The sequence below is a fragment of the Protopterus annectens genome, chromosome 4.part0 (genome assembly GCF_019279795.1).
Source record: "Protopterus annectens isolate FY-2018-M chromosome 4.part0, PAN1.0, whole genome shotgun sequence".
Classification (NCBI taxonomy): domain Eukaryota; kingdom Metazoa; phylum Chordata; order Ceratodontiformes; family Protopteridae; genus Protopterus; species Protopterus annectens.
In genome coordinates, this window is record NC_056733.1 from 341821375 (window position 1) to 341840838 (window position 19464).

Sequence of the window (19464 nt, forward strand, 5' to 3'; positions counted from 1 at the left end):
CCCTCAAACACCCACTGCATAATTTCATTACCCCAACCACAAACTACCTCCTCCCGGTACAACTACTCAATTACCAACCCCACACCACATTTGAACACAAAATATCCATAAATTACAACAACTTTTTTACTGCATATATAAAACATAGTCTCTACACTCTCTCTAAACTTGCTCTCAGTGGAGATGTACACCCCAACCCTGGCCCCATAATCACCAACATCTCCAGAAACCCTCTTCCAACCAACTTCTCCATCTCCCATATCACAAGCAACAAAAAAAAAATGACCTCCTCATTATGTCTCAACATCAGAAGCATCTGTAATAAAATCCAAGACCTCCATGCCTGCATAAGCCTCTACTCCCCTGACATCCTTATCCTAACTGAATCGTGGCTCAAACCTCACATCAAAAGTGAGGAAATACTCCCACCTGGATACAACATCCTCCGTAAGGACAGACTATCAAGAAAAGGAGGAGGTGTGGCACTGTTGTACAAACACCACCTCAATATCCAAAGTCTCACCAAATTAGCTTCCCAGTTTGACAAGGAAGATATACTTTACACTAGCCTCAAATTAAACCCTAAGAAATCAATCAACATTATAGGATGCTATTTCCCACCAGGCCAAAATATACCTCCCCTTGAAAACCTACTAGACTGAGCCAATCTTTCCCTGCCCCAAGAAACTATCATCCTCGGGGACTTTAACATCAATTGGCTATCCTGCAACAGCAACCACCAAGCCCTCCACCTAAATCTCCATGGTTTCTCTCAGCTAATTCAACCCCCCACTAGGATCAATAAAACCCCCAATAACCACACCATTCTTGACTGGGTCTTAGTTAATAAAGCCCCCTCACACCTACCTAGCTGGCTGTTTACCTGACTCCCTCAGTGACCATTCCCCAACCTTCCTACTAAAAAATCACATAAATGATTGCAAACCCATTATCCACAGACTTATTCGCAACAAAGCTAGTTTTAACCCCAACTCCTTCACCTCCTCCCTCCAGAACATAAACTGGTACCTCAACCTAGACGAAGCAGTCCATTTCTTTAACAGTACCTTCTTCCACATCCTTAACTCCCATGCCCTCCTGAGAAACACCAGAATCAGAACTAAGAGCTGCCCCTGGCTTCATAAAAACACCATGGACCTTATGAAAACCAGGGATAAAACATGGGAACGCTGGTGCTTAACTAAACACCCCTCGGATAGGCAACTCTTCCTTGAACTACGTAACAAGGTCAAAAGACAAGTAAAAGCAGACAAAGCCCTTTTCTATCAGACATCCCTAAACTCCTCCAAATACAACCCCAAGCAATTCTGGTCCACAATTAACTCCATACTGTGCCCAGGAAAAGTAAGCACCCCCTACCAACCACCCCTCTCTCCATGAGTAGCATTGCTGATTCCTTCAACAAACACTTCACAGAATCCGTTCTATCCCTAACAAAAACACACTTCCCTACACAAAATCCCCCCTCACCCAACCCAAAACCACCCCTCCCTACCTTCTTTCTTTCCACAGTACCCACTTCCTATATAAAAATACTCCTGACAAAACTAAAACCCACAAAACTAGCAGCCAACAACTTGCCCTCTGAATACTTAAAAATAGCAGCTGATGTCCTAGCTTATCCTATTTCCATATTAATCAACCACTCCATATCTGAATCCTATGTACCCATGCTATGGAAAATATCACACATCATTCCCCTCCACAAAGGTGGCCCCCACCACTGACTTCTCCAACTTCCACCCCATTGCCATCCTCTCCCCCCTCTCCAAGATACTTGAAAAATGCATCAAGTCACAGGTCTCCAAATTCCTCCTTAACAATAACCTCCTCTCCAATACCCAGCATGGTTTCAGACCACACCACAGCACAACTGCTCTTCTCTCCTTCACAAACACTATCCTCCATTACAAAAACAATGGCCTCCTCTCCTCTGCTGTATTTCTGGATCTATCGAAAGCCTTTGACATTGTGTCACACAATCTACTACTCTCTGCTCTGTTCGACCTCTCTTTCTCCTCACCAGCCACAAACGGGTTCCACAGCTATCTACAAGGCCGCCAGCAATCAGTCATCTGGGACAACAATCTATCCCCTCATCTTCCTGTTACTATCAGGGTTCCCCAAGCCTCCATCCTTGGCCCCCTACTTTTCTCCCTTTTCACCAACAACCTGCACACTGCCACCAAACATACCTCCTTCATACAGTATGCAGATGATTCCACTCTCATCTGCTCAGTCCCAACTCTAACAGAACTACAACAGATCACCCAAGATTCATTCTCTTCAGTTGAAAGCTGTCTATCTAATGTCAAGCTTCTCCTCAATCCAAATAAAACCAAACTCTTCATCTTCCAATCCTCCAAATCTACCAGAAACTCCCCACACTTCACTATTCAAGCCAAGGATAATACCTCCATTTTACCAACTGTCCACACAAAACTACTTGGCATACAGATAGACACTAATCTCAAATTTGACACCCACATATCACTAACAATAAATAAAGTTCACAAAAAACTGGGTGCCTTATATAGAAGCTGCCAGTACCTCACCAAACCAGCAAGAATCTCTATCGCCAATTCCCAACTAATCTCCATCCTACTCTACGCATCACCCACACTTACAAATCTTAGACAGTCAGACGTAAACAAACTTGAAGCCTGCTACAATAAAATTGCAAAATTTGCCACTGGTACCTCCTACTGCAGCCACCACTGTGTCTCCCTTAGAGGCCTTGACTGGCTTGAACTCCCACAACTCCTACACCAAATTCAACTCACCTTTGCTCATAAACTAGTACACCACCCTCTTCAAATTCCATCACTCCATACAATTCTTCAACTCTACCACTCTTCCAGACCACTACGCTCCTGCAACAAAAATCTACAACAGGTCACCAAAGCCAAAATCTCAGCAGGTGAAGCACTATTTTCCTGTGCTATATCCAAGCTCTGGAAAACCTTCCCCCTACTATAACTACCCTTCCTTCCTGCAGTCTTTTTAAGGCTGCACTTAAATCTCACTTAATCTCTCACTGGCTTTGTCCTTGTCCAAACCCCGACTAATTAAACCCCCTTAAACCCTTCTCTCCTTTCCCAGATTTAGATAGAGTATCCCCTCTATCACTATAAAACCGAACTGAAGATTATTCACTGCTTGTTAATCCTTTTATGATCTAGTTATCAGTTAGTCTATTATTATTGTTATCTAGTTACTGTTTGGAAAATTTGTAACACTGTGTTTTACTTCTTCTTTTTCTCAATGCTTACTACTCAATTGTACCTAATTTGCTCCTGTATTTCTCCAAGTTATTATCACCTCTACTGTATAACTACTTTGGTTGTTATTGTTTACCATCTATCATGCTCATTCTGTGGAGCTTTTCTCCCCGGGCCTCCCCTGAAAAAGGACCTGTGTCCAGTCGGAATTTCCCGGCAAACAAATGTAAATAAATAAATAAATAAATAATTATATTGATTAACATTGCACACTGCAGTGTACCACCAGATTCATCCAGATAGTGAAATCCTGGCTACAGTAACCCAAACACATGCTCTTCAATGACATATGATTATGACAGGACATGTTTGTATCCATTGACTGTCACAGTCTAGGAATTTTGGATATGTGTCAGCCACTAGGGCTCCAGGGCATATCTGACATCGTCAATAAGATTCCCTTGGGGAAAATCATCCCACACAAACTATTGATAAAGTTCACATGTGTGTCATATGTGAGAGTCATGGCTGCTACATGGGTGGCCTGCTGACACATTGTAGATATTACCCTGTGAATTTCAGATCAACTGGTTGTTGATGGAATGATATTCTTTATGGTTCATGTACCTTTTTCCAAGCCCACTGCGGTGGGATCTTTATTTCAGTGTGGGTGTGCTCTGTGTCCAACAGCACCTTAGGGAATTAAGCTATATTATAGATGCCATGTACATTGTGGGAGCTCTTCTCTGTGGTACATGAGAACCAAGTATGCTCCCCTTATTTTGCAGCATGTATGGCATTGAGAAACTGATGGGATATACTTCCCCATCTTTTTAATTCTCTGCTTACACTTCAACCTCTCTATAGACCACCAATTGAGATGTACATTACATGATCTCTACCAACATCATTTCTCATTGCCATTGTGGCCTCCAGAACAGTAAGAAGTACCCAAGATGTGACCTTATCATTGCCATGTATGATGTCCAGTCTCAATAAACAGTTTGTCTCTATGTTAAGTCCCCTTATCCCATGTTAACTACAACCCATCTACTCTTAATTCCCTACTACAGACAATCACTGCATGCATCCTTTGCTTATGTACTTTGTCACCATTTTATCCAAATGACCAACTTTCCTTGTGTGTGTGTGTGTGTGTGTGTGTGTGTGTGTGTGTGTGTGTGTGTGTGTGTGTGTGTATGTGTGTGTGTGTGTGTGTGTGTGTGTGTGTGTATATATATATATATATATATATATATATATATATATATATATATATAAATATATATATGGGTCAACTTCAGATCGAACTTTTAAAAGCTCGACCGATCTGAATGGAGATCTCCATACAATGTGGAATGGGAAGATTTCCCATTACCACAATGTTGTGCGATCTCTGAGTCGGTATATTTAAGTAGCGGGGAGGTGTGGGGGTGCAGAGTTATTTATTTATTTTTTTGTGTTATGGTGTTTACTTTACATGGTCGATGTTTCAAATGTTCGATCATATGGTCTCGGCCATATGAAAGTCGGACATTTGATCTGTCGATCATGTGAAGTAGACCCATATATATATATATATATATATATATATATATATATATATATATATATATATATTAACTCTGAGATCACACAGTGCCAGGGAGAAGTTAATCCCTTTGTGACAATGTGAGGTATTGCCAGCTATGCCAGAAGAAATAGGGTAGTGGATCTGGAACATATGCCAGCGCAGCTAGCTGGAATTTTGTAAAGAATTACATGTCATTTGTATATCAAACTGATTTGTACAGATGCTTGTGTTGAAAATGTATTTGTAAAGCTGCTTGTGTTAAAAATGTACTAACAGTATGCCCTGCTTGACAGAAAAAAAAATATATATATATGTATTATTGTAACTGTTTAAATGTGTATGTTTTAACACAGGATATTGGAAGAGAAGACGTTAATCTCAAACTCTGAAAATAGTTTGAAATTAATTTACCTGGCTTAGGCCATAAAGATTGTATCTTACAGTTATCAATGCAGCTAGAGACAGTCTGTACTAGGAAGCTTCCTGCATTGTCATTGGGGTGAACTCATTGCTACTCTGGAAGAGTGGAGGTTTGAAACTGTTTTATGATTTCCAGGAGCTGCAGTAGATCTAAGCAAGGCTGTGTGTATTATTTACGTTTTATTTTTTTTATTTATTTAACATTTGTTAACTGGGAAAGTCTGACTAGAACAGAGCCTATTTTCAGTGGAGGCCTGGGAGGAATGCTCCAGACTCATGTCTTTGGAATGTGGAAGGAAACCAGAGTACCTGGAGGGGACCCACACTGACACAGAAGGTGCCCCAGCCAAAATCAAACTGGAGACCCTCTTGCTGTGAGGTGACAACATTAACCACTGCACCACACACTTGTGCTAAATCCTGACAGCTTCTAGCCAAGGGGGGAAGCATGGGAACCAGAAGTCAGATGACCAGATGGATGTGATCTCATTCTGTAATCTATCACTAAAAATAATGTTAAATGCTAGTTGAGATTGAAGGTTTAGAGCACTGTGTTCTTGGAACCTGACAAGGAAGGACCCCTCACCTACTTCATCTTGAATTGCTGTAGTAAGTAACCAGGGAATAATAATTCTTTAGATCAATCAGGAAAATATAGTGAGATTAGTTAAGTATTTTTTTTTTTTGTAACTGTGTGAACCTGTCCACCAGGGTTATTTTTAATATTTCTTGTGTTTCAAACTCTGGTGTTTGTTGTAAATGGATATTTAGTATTTCATGCTCTTTTATTATTTATTATTAAATATATTTAAACTTTTCCTTGTGGCTGGTCCTTTAGAGAAAAATTTAACATTTGAGAGTACTTATATTTATTGGTGACACCATGGCCACTCCTGAAGGCCTGATTGTATGGTCAAAATTACCATTTGTATTAATATTAATTTCACTCATCATACTTGGGTACCCTTGCAAGAACCTTAGAATAGCTGGCTTTGGGGTGTCTGGTGGCAGTATAACTACCTTATAGTCTGGGCAGAAGGTGGCATAGCTAGTAAATCTGTGTCAGCCTTTCCCAGATGTGTGTGTGTGTGTGTGTGTTTGTGTGTGTGTGTGTGTGTGTGTGTGTGTGTGTGTGTGTGTGTGTGTGTGTGTGTTTGTGTATGTGTGTGTGTGTGTGTGTGTGTGTGTGTGTGTGTGTGTGTGTGCGAAAATCAAATCTCAAAGTGCATGTATGTTTCAGCAACTTGGAGGAGGGACATGAAGCACTGGTTTCATAGAGATGACAAGATGCTGGAGGACTTGGCTTGGACACTAGGCTGAGGAGTCAACCCTACAACTGTGCCAGTGGGGAGTCTTTTTGGGGATCTGGACAGAGGGGGAAACCCAGACTGAGTGCGTTCCCTGTGTGTTCTTGAGGGAAATTGTGCTTGATGCAGAGAGCTGCATCTGGAAATACTGGGTGTATCCATTTTTGTTGCAAGTGAACGTCCATCTCCAGTTTCAGTGGTGAGGATTGAGCCTCCATGATTACTTGCTCAGAGTGGGGATGGCATACTCTTACTCTTTGTAGAACAGCATACTATAGCTCTTAGTACCATTGGTTACCCCTGGTATGCAGGTGGTACCCTCAGCACCAGTGTAAACTGTTCCATCAGGATTGACTTACCACAGCTTCAACGATAATGAGAATATAGATCACATTCGAGATGACTGAGTCACTGCATGGGTCTTGACTGACATGTGTCACCTGCACATGAAATAAATAGAAATGTGTGGCATTCACAAACCTGTGGAAATCAAGGTATGTATAGCTGTTTCCATTCTAGCTACACAGATCTTTCATAGTCCCACTGGGAACATGGTGGATACATCATAGGTCTCTGCCTATAGAATACATACGTTTCTTCTTGATATAATACTTCTACATGTGGAGGATCACATATGGTTCAGGAGAGAGCTAACCCCATATGTGCCTTCTTTGACATTGACTACCTTCTTGAGGTAATGCATGCAATAGATTGTACATGTAGCAGTAAAGGGTGCATTTTGCTCATATGCCCAACGGTTTGTGAGCAGGAAGGGATACTACTTCATAAACTGCCAAGTAGTGTGTGAAGTATGTGGGATCATAACAAGTCTGCACAACACCCTGAAAGTTTGCATAAATTGCACATCAGTTTCATATATCATCTTTATCATAATTTCCTGCATAAGGAAATCTTACAGGGCCATTTAGGTGATATGTGCAGACACTGTGGCTAATGCTAAAGTACACAGCTACATATCTTCTATGTTCATATGTAGTAACCTCCCCACATGTTCATACTTTGTTGTAAGTGATGCCCGACACTTGCTGGAGTCATTTCAATATTATACTGCATACAGCAGCACAGAGTATGTGTTTGACATGTTTAAATCTTGTGTCTATAGGAATCAAATCCTGGACTGCTGCAGGGTCTACACAAAACTGCCAGATTCTGTTGCTCAGCATGTCTGGAGGGGCACTCCTGTATGGTCCTACCACAGCCTACAGAATATATCTAGTATGTTGCATGCTATATAATATGATTGTGAGGGGACAGGCAGGACAGCCCCAGGGTACTGGTACAGTTAGACTGTGCACACACTTATCTGTCAGGGAAGTGCATTAACACTATTGTCTGATGAGATAATGAATGTACAGCAATAACCAGCTGCCTTATATCAACCTTCCGAACAGTAACAGGTAGAGTTCATGGTAGTACAAGTGAAGCGATGATGCCTGGTTCAGATATATGGGCTTTGACAAGCACACAATGACAGTGTGATGTCACACCAATTAATGCATACAATCTAAGTATCGGACTATACAGGTCAGCGCATGGTTGAGCTACATTTTCCATCAGACATTCCCACATTTACTTTATAGGGAGGACGTAGGAGTGGGTCACAGTCATCATGATGATGACGTATCCTGGTCGACTCATATTAGCCACACAGTGAAGAAGGCACAACAATGTCTGCATTTCCTATGGAAACTGAGGAAGGCAAACCTATCTCAGTCCATCCTTAAAGCCTTCTACAGGGGGACCATCGAGAGCATCCTCTCAAATAACATCATAGTTTGGTATGGCAACTGCAAAGCATCTGACTGTAAGGTTCTCCTGAGGGCAGTGAGGACAGTGGAAAAAGTCATTGGTTCCTTGCTCCCATCCATGGATGATCTGCATGAGACTTGGTGTGTGGGAAGGGCTAGGAAGATAATCAGCGACCCCGCTAACGCTGCCCATGGCATGTACTTCCGCCTTTCCTCAGTTAGGTGGAATCACAGCTTACACTGCAAACATCTAGACTGAACAGGAGCTTTTTCCCTATATCCATATGGCTGTTGAACTTGAATGCCAGGCATGATAGTGATTAATTAGATCAATATGCCACTTGCTATGAAGTATCAGCTATAGTAATCACTCTGGCAAATTTCTTCAATAACTGGTACAGTTAGCCTGATTTTATATGCTATTACTTCCTAAATGTGCAATAGTCAGGAGTGAGTCACCACACCATACATGTGCACTATGAACATCAGAATATATCATACTACAGCTGATGAAGTGCAATATTCTAAGCAATCACAATGTGAAGTCATAGTCTTACAGTACCTACTAGTATAATATTGTCTAATGTCTTCCTGTCCAATTGTGTTACTGTATGTGCATTAGTCTTACTGTCATTCAAACTACGTGCTCATTGTTATGTCTTGCATGGGGACCAAAGCAATGTAATTTCTTTCAGCATGCACTCCTGTGTATATCTGATTGATAATAAAGTTTTCTTTGAATTTGACTTTGATGATGCACTCATATGGTTAGGAACACAATGACCCAAGGCTGTCTATACAGACTGGCTGTGGAGCATAACATAAGAGTTTGTGACAGGGATCCTGAGGTGGTGGGTATTCAGTGTCACAAACTATTTCCTTCTGTGAAGGGCTGGGGTCCAACTATGTGACTGTGACTTGATGTGGAGGTGGCTATCTTCCAATGGAGGATATTCTGCATCATACACAGTTTCCTTATGTAATGTGTTTGAGGTGCCACTACACAATCTTGATCTGTGACCAATACACTGGCTTGTTGTACTGGGACTTGTGGCTCCTCCTAACAGTGATCATGTCTGACTGTGGTACTGTGGTTGAGATGAGGTCAGCAAATGATGTATCCTGACAATGGATGCAAAAGTTATGGCTTCCCACAGTGAAGGACACAGGAGCATTGCCTGTGTACCTCATGATGGTCCCCATAATAGCCTCCTCAGTACATGTTCTCTCCTGACTTTGGACAAGACTGACACTAAGCTGAATGATGGTGGCACACCCCAATGACGTGGATGTGGAATCATTATGTATCACCAGAGACCTCAGGAGACCAATCATTACTATGACTCTTGCATCCATGCCCTCACAGATGCCACATAACACAAAAGTGAGTTCTACACTGGACTTCCTAGCAGGAGATTGTGGCTGGCTGATTCTGCATTGTTGATTCATCCTGAGTTCTGTCTGCAAGTTAAGAACAACCTGTGACACATGATGGCACTGGGCATCCCTGCAGTTCTGCAAAATTGTGGGTATACCAAATGCAGATGCAGTATATGACTTTACTACAAAAGCCACAGAAGGAGTATCATTGGCTGTAGCAGTTATGGGGAGCCTGTCCCCGTGGAGATGGTCAGCAGTTCCCTATGCAGCTTAATATTTTTGTGTAGGTGAGTCCACACTTTTTGGCCTGTATTGAGTGTGGATGTCTATCCACTGTATCATCATAATACAAATTAAGTATCTGAGTCTCATATTCATCAGCCTCAAGCAGGTGCCAACATCAGTCCATTATTGTATTTCAAATTTTACAAGTGCTATTATAGCTATGTTCTGCCATGAGAACATACAAATAAACAAACACACACACACACACACACACACACACACACACACACACACACACACACACACACACACACACACACACACACACCCATTGTGGTCAGCTTCTCCTTAGAAGTTTATATTGTCCTTTTTATGCTGCTGCATATTTGTGAGTGTTGTTACTACTGGCAAGTAATAGCTAAGCTAGCTAATCCTAGAAATTAGATGTCTTACTGTGCCTATCCTCCATATCAGGTGGAAGTGGTGATAGTGGTGGTATGTGATATGCCTATTTCTTTTGTATGGGTTTCTACAGGCCCTTTTCTAGTGTGGTTCATGCTGCACCATGCCACAGTGACTGTGCACTATCTGCTATGTCCTCATGTATATCTGCAATATATTCAGTTTATATATCTTAACATATATGCAGCAAACATACACTTGCGTGTTTCCTCTCAGGTAACTAATGGGAAATACCAACAGGACTGTGAGTGTGTGTGTGTGTGTGTGTGTGTGTGTGTGTGTGTGTGTGTGTGTGTGTGTATATATATATATATATATATATATATATATATATTATTCTAACATCTCACTTTCTGCTTATCATGGTTCCCTAATGTTCTCTTTGTTTTTCAGCTTGGCAGAATCTGATGTTACTCATGTTGCATTGTGCAGGAGGCAGGAGAGGCTTGTGGCCAGACACAGTTAGTTCTCCACACAGTGGCTGACATGTCTTTATCTTCCTTTTATCTCAGGATTGTCATGTATGACTACTTTTCCATTTTTGTCTCTTCACTGAAGGTCTAAGCTATCAAGAGCATCCTCACTAGCAACTTCACAGCATAGTTCGGCAACTGAACAGTTGCTGAGAAGAAGAAATTACAAAGAGTGGTAAGGGTGCTTGAGAAAATCTCGGGCACAAACCTCCCTTCTATTAAGGAGCTTTTCTCTACAAAGAGCAAGAAAGAGAACATATGAATTACTTGCTGATTCGACCTATCAGGCCCACAATTGGATCTCACAATTTGCATCTGGAAGGAGGTACCACAGCTTCCACTGTAGGACTACCAGATTCAGGAACAGTTTGTATCCTACATCTGTGACACGTATTAACTCAGACACCAACCATAATACCTGATACTTTGAAGTCTCTTTTTTTCATTTAATACTGCTGCTCTGCACAATTACTGCCAGTATTACTATTATGCAATATGATGGTTATACTGAGTCACGTCTAAGGTTAACAATTGCAATATGATAACTAAACAGCTGATATTCACTAGTCTCTGTTTATTCTCTATCTTAACATTGAAGGGGTTTGGTGGTGGGTATTTATTATTATTTATCATTGGATAATGGGTATTGTTTGTGTTTATGTAATGTGAACTACCTCTTGCATATCATATGTGTTATTTTCTTTCTTATGTTATTCTCTGATACCGCTGTATCGATGTTATTTGCACTGTAATTTTTAGCTGACATTTGTAATTTCATTTAGGCTGTACTTGTGTGGTCCTGAATGACAATAAAGTTTTTTTGAATCTTTGAATCTTTTGAATCTTTGGATGATATACTTGCTCTACTGACACCTACACTGCATCCTGCCCTGTCAAAGCCGTGGCTGAAGTGAATGAGAGTGATAAGGCTGGAAGATACTCACTGAAGGGGGGTTCAGGTTCCTCACCAGCAAGTCTCTGCCCTGTGTTGTGTGTGGTGTCCCAGGTGATGTAGGCTTTGATGAATGACCAGTGAATAGATATCTGGGCCACAGAGAGCATCATAGAGTGAACTGCAGATTCACTTGATTGAGCCACCAGTAATGTTTACCATTCCTCTGGGGTGCTGTCCCATATTCTGTGCATGAGTACCATCTGTTTTGCTGTGCAGCTCTGATATCTCCCCATCCTGGTCTCTGCCATCATCACCTCCACCTGATATGGAAGACAGGCACAGTCACACATCTAATTCCTAGGATGTATTTAGCTATTACTGTTGGGTGCATTTCCACCCTTATTTGTTTGCTGAATTCTGTGTTTGACTGTCTGCCTCTGTATACTAACCAGCTTCTTTTACTACCCCATGCTTACCTGTCATCATCCCATCTTTTCTTCTGTCTAAAATAAAAAGGGTCCCTATTACCAGAAAAAAAGTTTCCCTCTTCTCTCCATCCTGCACACACCAATATCTGCTACCAAGTGCTTGCTGTTCTTTTCCTGCTTTCCTGTACATTTATTTCTTTTTTGAGTCCAACAGGTATCCATATTCCTGGAATCCATATCACTGATGCTGCACATAATGTATGGCTGCTTAGCAGTCTGTGATGGCTGGTGCTGTTCTTCTGAGTTTTTCGCTTGAGTTCACAAGTTTTCTTCTCCTGGGATTGTGCTATGTAGTGCACAGCTGCTGTATGGATTGCTCCCTGTGCTTTTGGGTTGACATTTCACTACATGGCTTGGTCTACTTGCACTGCTGCACTGCACAGATACTTCTACTTGCATATTTGCTGCCTGGCTCATTTACATACCAGTGTGCAATTAGCTTTCCATAAATGATGCACGGATAATTTAGACATTTTGTGCCTCCTCCTGTCACCACAGAGCAAGCATTACATAGAAGTGCATTGCATCTCTATGAGTCGTGCCCTTAAAAGGTGATATTGCCAACCAGCTTAAAAAAAAACTAATAAAAGCAAAAACAAACGAAAAAAATACTGTGGAAATATTTCCACCAAAAATTGAAACTCCTTTGTTAAACAAGTTTAGCACTTAAGTTTTTCACATAACAGGAACTTCATCAGAACTAACAGGAATCAGAACTCACCAGAACTGTATAAAAGCTATGGTTTTAGCATTTAATCATATTGTTCCAGATGTTAAAAATATATCTCAAAAACAATGGGGTGCAGTGTTTGGGCCCATGGATCTTACCAAGGGATGTGGACAGGTCCCCAAGTTTGTTTTCAAGAGAAGTTTGAATATTTAATGTTGGTTGGAAAAAGAGTCCAAGGATGAAATTAAAAACAGCACCGCTAGTAGGGGGATGTTCAAATGTGGATCCTACCCCAATACAGATTTTTTTATGGCAGTGTAAATATTCCTATCCCCACTTACCCTAAAACCCTTTTTGTTCAGGTTTAATATGATAGTGGTACATGAGGGGTTGTTTCTACTTGTTTATCTTGTCCTTCATTTTATGTGAGAAAGACAGAGAGGACATTATAAATGACTATGAAATTAAAATCACCAGAGCTTTAATAAAACATAACAAAACCTGTGTAGATTTTTAAGAAATCTGTATTTTTTATATTGGCAAAAATGTTTGTTTCTGATGGGGGAGTTGGGAAGATAAACTGATGGCCAGGGAATTACATTGGCAGCTTTTGATGAATGCTTCAGAACTCCCCAGTTTGAACCAAAATGTTTCAGTCAATAGTGTTCTACAACTGACAGCTGCAAAATTGTAGTATTTTACTAGGTTAGTTTCTTATTTATTCCTCTGTTTTATGAATATAATATTTTGTATGTTTTTTTACAATTAATATAATATATATAGGAATTTTACATATGGTCATTTATAAAAGTGAATGTGAGTGACTAATTATCGCGATTTATTAGTGTATTTGTATTTAGTGAAGTGGTGGAAAGACTGCTGTTAGTTTTGATGAAGTTCTTATTGTGTGAATAATGAAAGCAATAAATTTGTTTAATAAAATAGTTTTGAATTTTTGGGAAGATATTTCCATGGCGTTTTTTTATTTTGTTTTTTGTTTTCTTCTTTTCTAGATAGGTGACATACAAGCAGTCCTGAGACCTCAGAATACATGTAGTGCCAAAGTTACGTATGTTCTGAGTTTGAAGAAAGGAAAATAGATAATGATGTCCTTGGATCACATGACTCCATTGCTCATATATGTATTCATTATGATGCACTTCTGATGTGTTTCTCATTTCAGTTCATGTAAATCACAGGTTTATAGACATACATACACTAAAAAGCAAGGAGTTATGTGAACCTCCTTTGTGCTTGCATATTAGCTGATCTGCAAGATCTTATGTTATTGGGTGATTATTGAGACTTTTCTTTTCAAATATCTCCATTTCTGCACAATTTTGAATTTCTTCTCAGCACTGCCAATACACACAGTGATGTCATGTGCCGAGCTAGAAGGTCATATTCAGTCCCTGTGGCAACATAAACTTTCAATACATGAGAATATTATAAATTAAACACTTACCTAACTTACTGGGAGATCCACGTATCCACTGGCTGGACAAATTATTTTGACAAAGGGGCAGGATAGTAGGTTAATCAGCAGTGAAAGCAGAAGGTTTTATCACAGATAAACTGATGGTGAGTGCCTGTTTGGTTTTTCTGATTTCACAGGCCTTAATCAGTTGGTAAATGAAACAACCAAATGGTCACAGAAATGTACTAACGAAACACCAGTTTATTCAGAAGACTTAGTGCTTCGGCTTCACACACAGCCTTCAAAGAGTAACATTCATTGAAAACACTCCCATTATATACAATATTCTCTTCAATTGACTCTTAATTACCTAATTACTAACCTCCAATTACATTCTTTATTTAAGCCTAATGTCCCCATTGTATTGTATTTTCAAATGAAAAGTGTCTCCTTATACAACAACTTACTTTTTATTTCTTGATATTCCCCCAACTGCAACTTCACCTGTTCTAAAACAGTTGCTTTCCAACAACTTGGATTTGAATTATGACACAATTTAAAATGATCCCCCAAAGGACTTTCCATTTTTACATTAACAATATCCCTAACATGCTCTTGTACGCATTTTTTAAAAGCTCTAATATTTTCACTGATGGTGAGTGCCTGTTTGTTTTTTCTGATTTCACAGGCCTTAATCAGCTGGTAACTGCTGGAAGCTACTGCTTTTGGAAGAATCATAAGCAGTGAAAAGTAAACATACTGGAAGACTAGAACCAGAAGAAGGTCTAAAGGTGGGAACTCAGAATGGCAAGTCAACTGAGGTACCAAGGGAGGCCTGATTCTTGGAATCAGGATGCAAGCACTAATACTTGTTGAAGGTATGAAGTTGATCAAAGGAGCATGGGGTAAATAACCACAGTGGAAATAAGTTATACAGCCTGGTGGCAAAAACAGTGAAGTTTGCAATCCACACAGAAATGGTTTACCTAGTGACCGCAAGTCCCTTTCCCATTTACTGTAGCAAAATATCAAACGGATGTTGAGTCTTCATGAATTTAGACACCGTCTTCAGATAAAACACGGATTCATAGAGTTTACAAGGCAGCATCAGTTCATGGATCATAATTACCTCACCAATGCACACCCAAATAGAATACCTCCTGCCTTCTGCCAGGAAGACAAACAAGTCAGGCTCAGGAAGAATTATAAGCACCTATTCAATTTTGATGGTGTGTTTTAAAGGAAGCAAAGGTTTCACTCTGCTTTCATGTAATGGGACATATTTCCGGAGATGGGAGAAGCATTAAATAATTAATCTGTTACTCCGGCATGTCTTATTATTTGTTGGTGGAGGTTCAAAACTTTAATTTGAGTGCTTGTGGAGACATTAGTTTTGTGGAGGTGTAAGAGATCAAATAGGTTTGGGTCCTTAACACCATGGAATGCTAGCCATATATCACAGTGTAGTGTCATTCTTTAAAGGGTGAGACCAGTGTCCATATCTTGGTGAAGCAGTTTTTATAATTTAGTGCAAAATGTGTCCCTCTTAATGACTTGTTATGCTACTTTTGGTGACAAATTTAAACTTTTGCTTTTAACATTACACATTTTATTGCCTATCTACTGACTGTGTAATGTGTAACAATGTACACATCAGTGTTGCTGAAGTCTTTTATATCGCTACTAGAGCAGTCGATGACAATCTCATTGAAAAAAATACATCAATGGTGCTTAGTTATTGACTATCTTGGTAACCAATCTTAAAACATTTGCAAATACACACACACCTCTTAACTGCTAAGCACTCTAAAATTTCACCGTCTATACTCACTATATCCCACGTGTGATTTCATCTTGTGTTAGAATTGTGTTTTGTATGTATTTTTCTGTGTTTGAGCAAGTACTGTAGAATGGTGTGTAGAATTAGTGTGGGAGTATGTGTCTGTGTGTGTATGTGTGTGTTTTTTTTTTTGGACATTAACATATTTTTCATCATCAGTCTTTATTGAAAGAACCATAGCTATAAAAAACAAATAAAACTTTAACAATAATACTGTAACATAAATGTGTCCTTATTCCATTCAGTTAGCATGCTTATCTTCCCCACTTATTCAATTCTTTCTTTAATTCCTTATTTTCCACCATTATAAGCCGACATTCCATATTGTATGCACTGTTTACATCCCCCTTCCCCTCTCACACTATTTAAGGTACCTTGAGACCAACCATTCACTCTTTATTTCAATTAATTTGGGCACACGATATGCTATCTCTCCTACAGTTCATCTTCCTTCCATTGTTTCCACATGCTCTCTACTTCCACTCCCTTATGAATTTCCATCTGCTTCCATTTTCCAGTTACTGCATTTTACCCTGCAACCATCAACTTCCCTTCCAGTTTTATAAAGTCCTCGTGTAATGCTAGCCTCATATTCTAAGCTTTTTTTTGTTATGTATCATGCCCCTGACCAGCTTTCATTTTATAATTGTTCCATTTCCCTCCTGAATGGCCCAAGGATGTCACATTCCCAGTACACATGGGACCATGTCCCTTTTCTTTCTTACACCTCCAGAAACTATCTGCCCCTCCCGGGAACATTTGGGCTATTCTTACTGGGTTATAAAAATGCTTATGCAAGCATTTTCATGTGAATATCTTAAATTTCCTCTCTTTTCACACATATTTTGAAATCTTCAATATTTCCTCCACTCTTTCCCGCCCATCATGTCACCCATTTCTGTCTTCCAGTTCCTCCATTTATTTTCCATACACTTCTTGTTGAATCCCACACATTTTTTCACCTCTCCTAACAATCTTTTGTTGTTTACCCTTCTAACCCTCTTACATCTACCTCCTCAATTATTTTAGGCTTCCCCCTATTGATCCTATTTGTCTTTCTAGTTAATTCCATGGATTTCTCACCCCTTAATACTCCCAGATCAATCTGTTCTCTAAATCATTCTCTGACTTTAACATTTGCCAGTCTTTACACTTCCTGCCCTCTAGAAATTGCAAACAGTACTTAGTTTCTTCCTGCTTCTTCTTCCATCTCCTTATTATAGCTTCATTCAACTTTTCCTCCCAGGACCCCTATTGTCAAACCCATTCACTTCCAATTTGTCAAAACCAGTCCCTTCCAATTTTTATATGCCTGCCTGTTCCATAAACTCTGAAATAAATTCTGCACTTCTTTCATCTATTGTAATGACAGTATATCTCTTGGGGTTTCCGATATCTAACCAATAAAATGTTCTCCTTCCAGACTAATTTTTTCTCTCTCATGAATCATTTCCTTTCAATCTGCACTATACTTACAATCTATTATTCTCAGGACATTTGCAGTGATGCCTGCCTTTAAGTATGCTTTTAAGTCACAAAACTCTCATCCCCCCAGTCTACTTGTACTCGGCCACTGTCCCAGATAAATTCTCTAAACAAATGCTTCTCTTTCTTTAGCAGCTTCCCATCTGGCAACTCCCAAAAAGGCTGTTTTGCATATACAAACTGTGTCATTATGAACAACTTTAAAATTTGCACTGTTTGATCTAGTTCCAATTACATACCATTCCATTGAAGTAACTGTCCCTTTATCTTCTGCACTATTTTGTTGTAAGTGTATGAGATTCTTATTGACTGACTCATTGCTCAGCCTAACCATACACCGCAATACCTTTTCTCCTCCTCCTCAGTCACAGTGCTATCCTCTTTTTTTCCTCTCTCTGTTCTCCTGATCTCACTCTTATCACCTTAATTTTCTCCTAATTCACCTTATACTCCAAGATTTTGTCATATGCCTTTCATATCTGACAGACATGGTCTTGATCCTGTCCCAATTAATCATGGTTAATAACACATCACCTGCATACGAATTCAATTTCTTTTAGGTTCATAGGTGTTTAAAAGGCTAACGATCACAAGGGCCTTTATAAGCCTAGCCATGCATCCCAAATCTCTGATAAATACTGATACCCTTGATAAGTGTAAGCATGGGTCTGGGAGATGAACCATTGACAGGTTACCTGTTTGGATTAGAGACATAGGTGCCAAACCAGGGATGAATTTCCAGTTTCCCATACAATTGTCCATATTGTACTTGAATTGGGTTAGGGAGGAACTCTGCTTTACATGGATGGGGATCCTGATCCATAGATGAGGTAGTCTCTGGGCTACATACCTATCTCTCCAGCAGGTCCTATTTATATCACAGGCAAGGTTTAAGTCTTTAGAATGGATAATTCTGCTAATGTTTGCTTTATGGATATGCAGGAGGTCTATCAGAGTGGGGTCTGACAATGCCCTATAAGCCAGGCATAGATCTCCCCTCAAAAGCCTGTAGGATACAGAATACAGAGATAAGGCCTTGAGGTGGTCTGCATAGGACATATTACTTATGCCCTGTATTCTTTTAGTGAGGAATCTCTGTGGACATTCCTGTTGTTGGATATGCCTGGTTAGGTACATACTAAAGGGTGCATTGTACTCAATGACAGGTCTGATGAATGCTGAATACAGTGGAACAATGACTTCCTTGGACTTAGTTGCCATACCTTTGTTTATAAGGTGTGCAGCATAAAATGATTTCCTCATCACTGCAGACACATGATGATCAAAGGCTAGATTACTATCTATATGTGACCCTATGTCCCTGACTACTGAGTCACCTCTAAGGGATGTGTTGGCAATATGATAGTTACCAGGGATGGATGACTTCCCAAAGGATACTATTATGCATTTCTTGGCATTTAGTTTTAGTCCATAGCTCTGACACCAGTTGTTTGTCTGTGTCAGCCCCTCCTGGAGAACATTTGTATCAGTGCGAAATTCAGTGACAGCTCCTAATTTTCAATCATCTGCAAATTTAGTCAGTCAGAGACCACTGACATTAGCCTTGACGTTTGAGAAGTAAATGTCAAAAAGGAGCAGTCCAAGAACTGATCCCTGGGGGACTCCACTTGTGACTGGTCTCTTTGTAGAGGTGGACTCCCCAATTCTAACTTCCTGGGTCCTGTCTGTGACTCAATTGGCTATCCACTGGGTGACATATGGGTTTGTACCTAACCTCTTGAGTTTGTCAACAATGCTTGAGTGGGATATTGTGTCAAATGCCTTGGCCCGGTCAAGGCAGGCAGTGTGAATGATCTT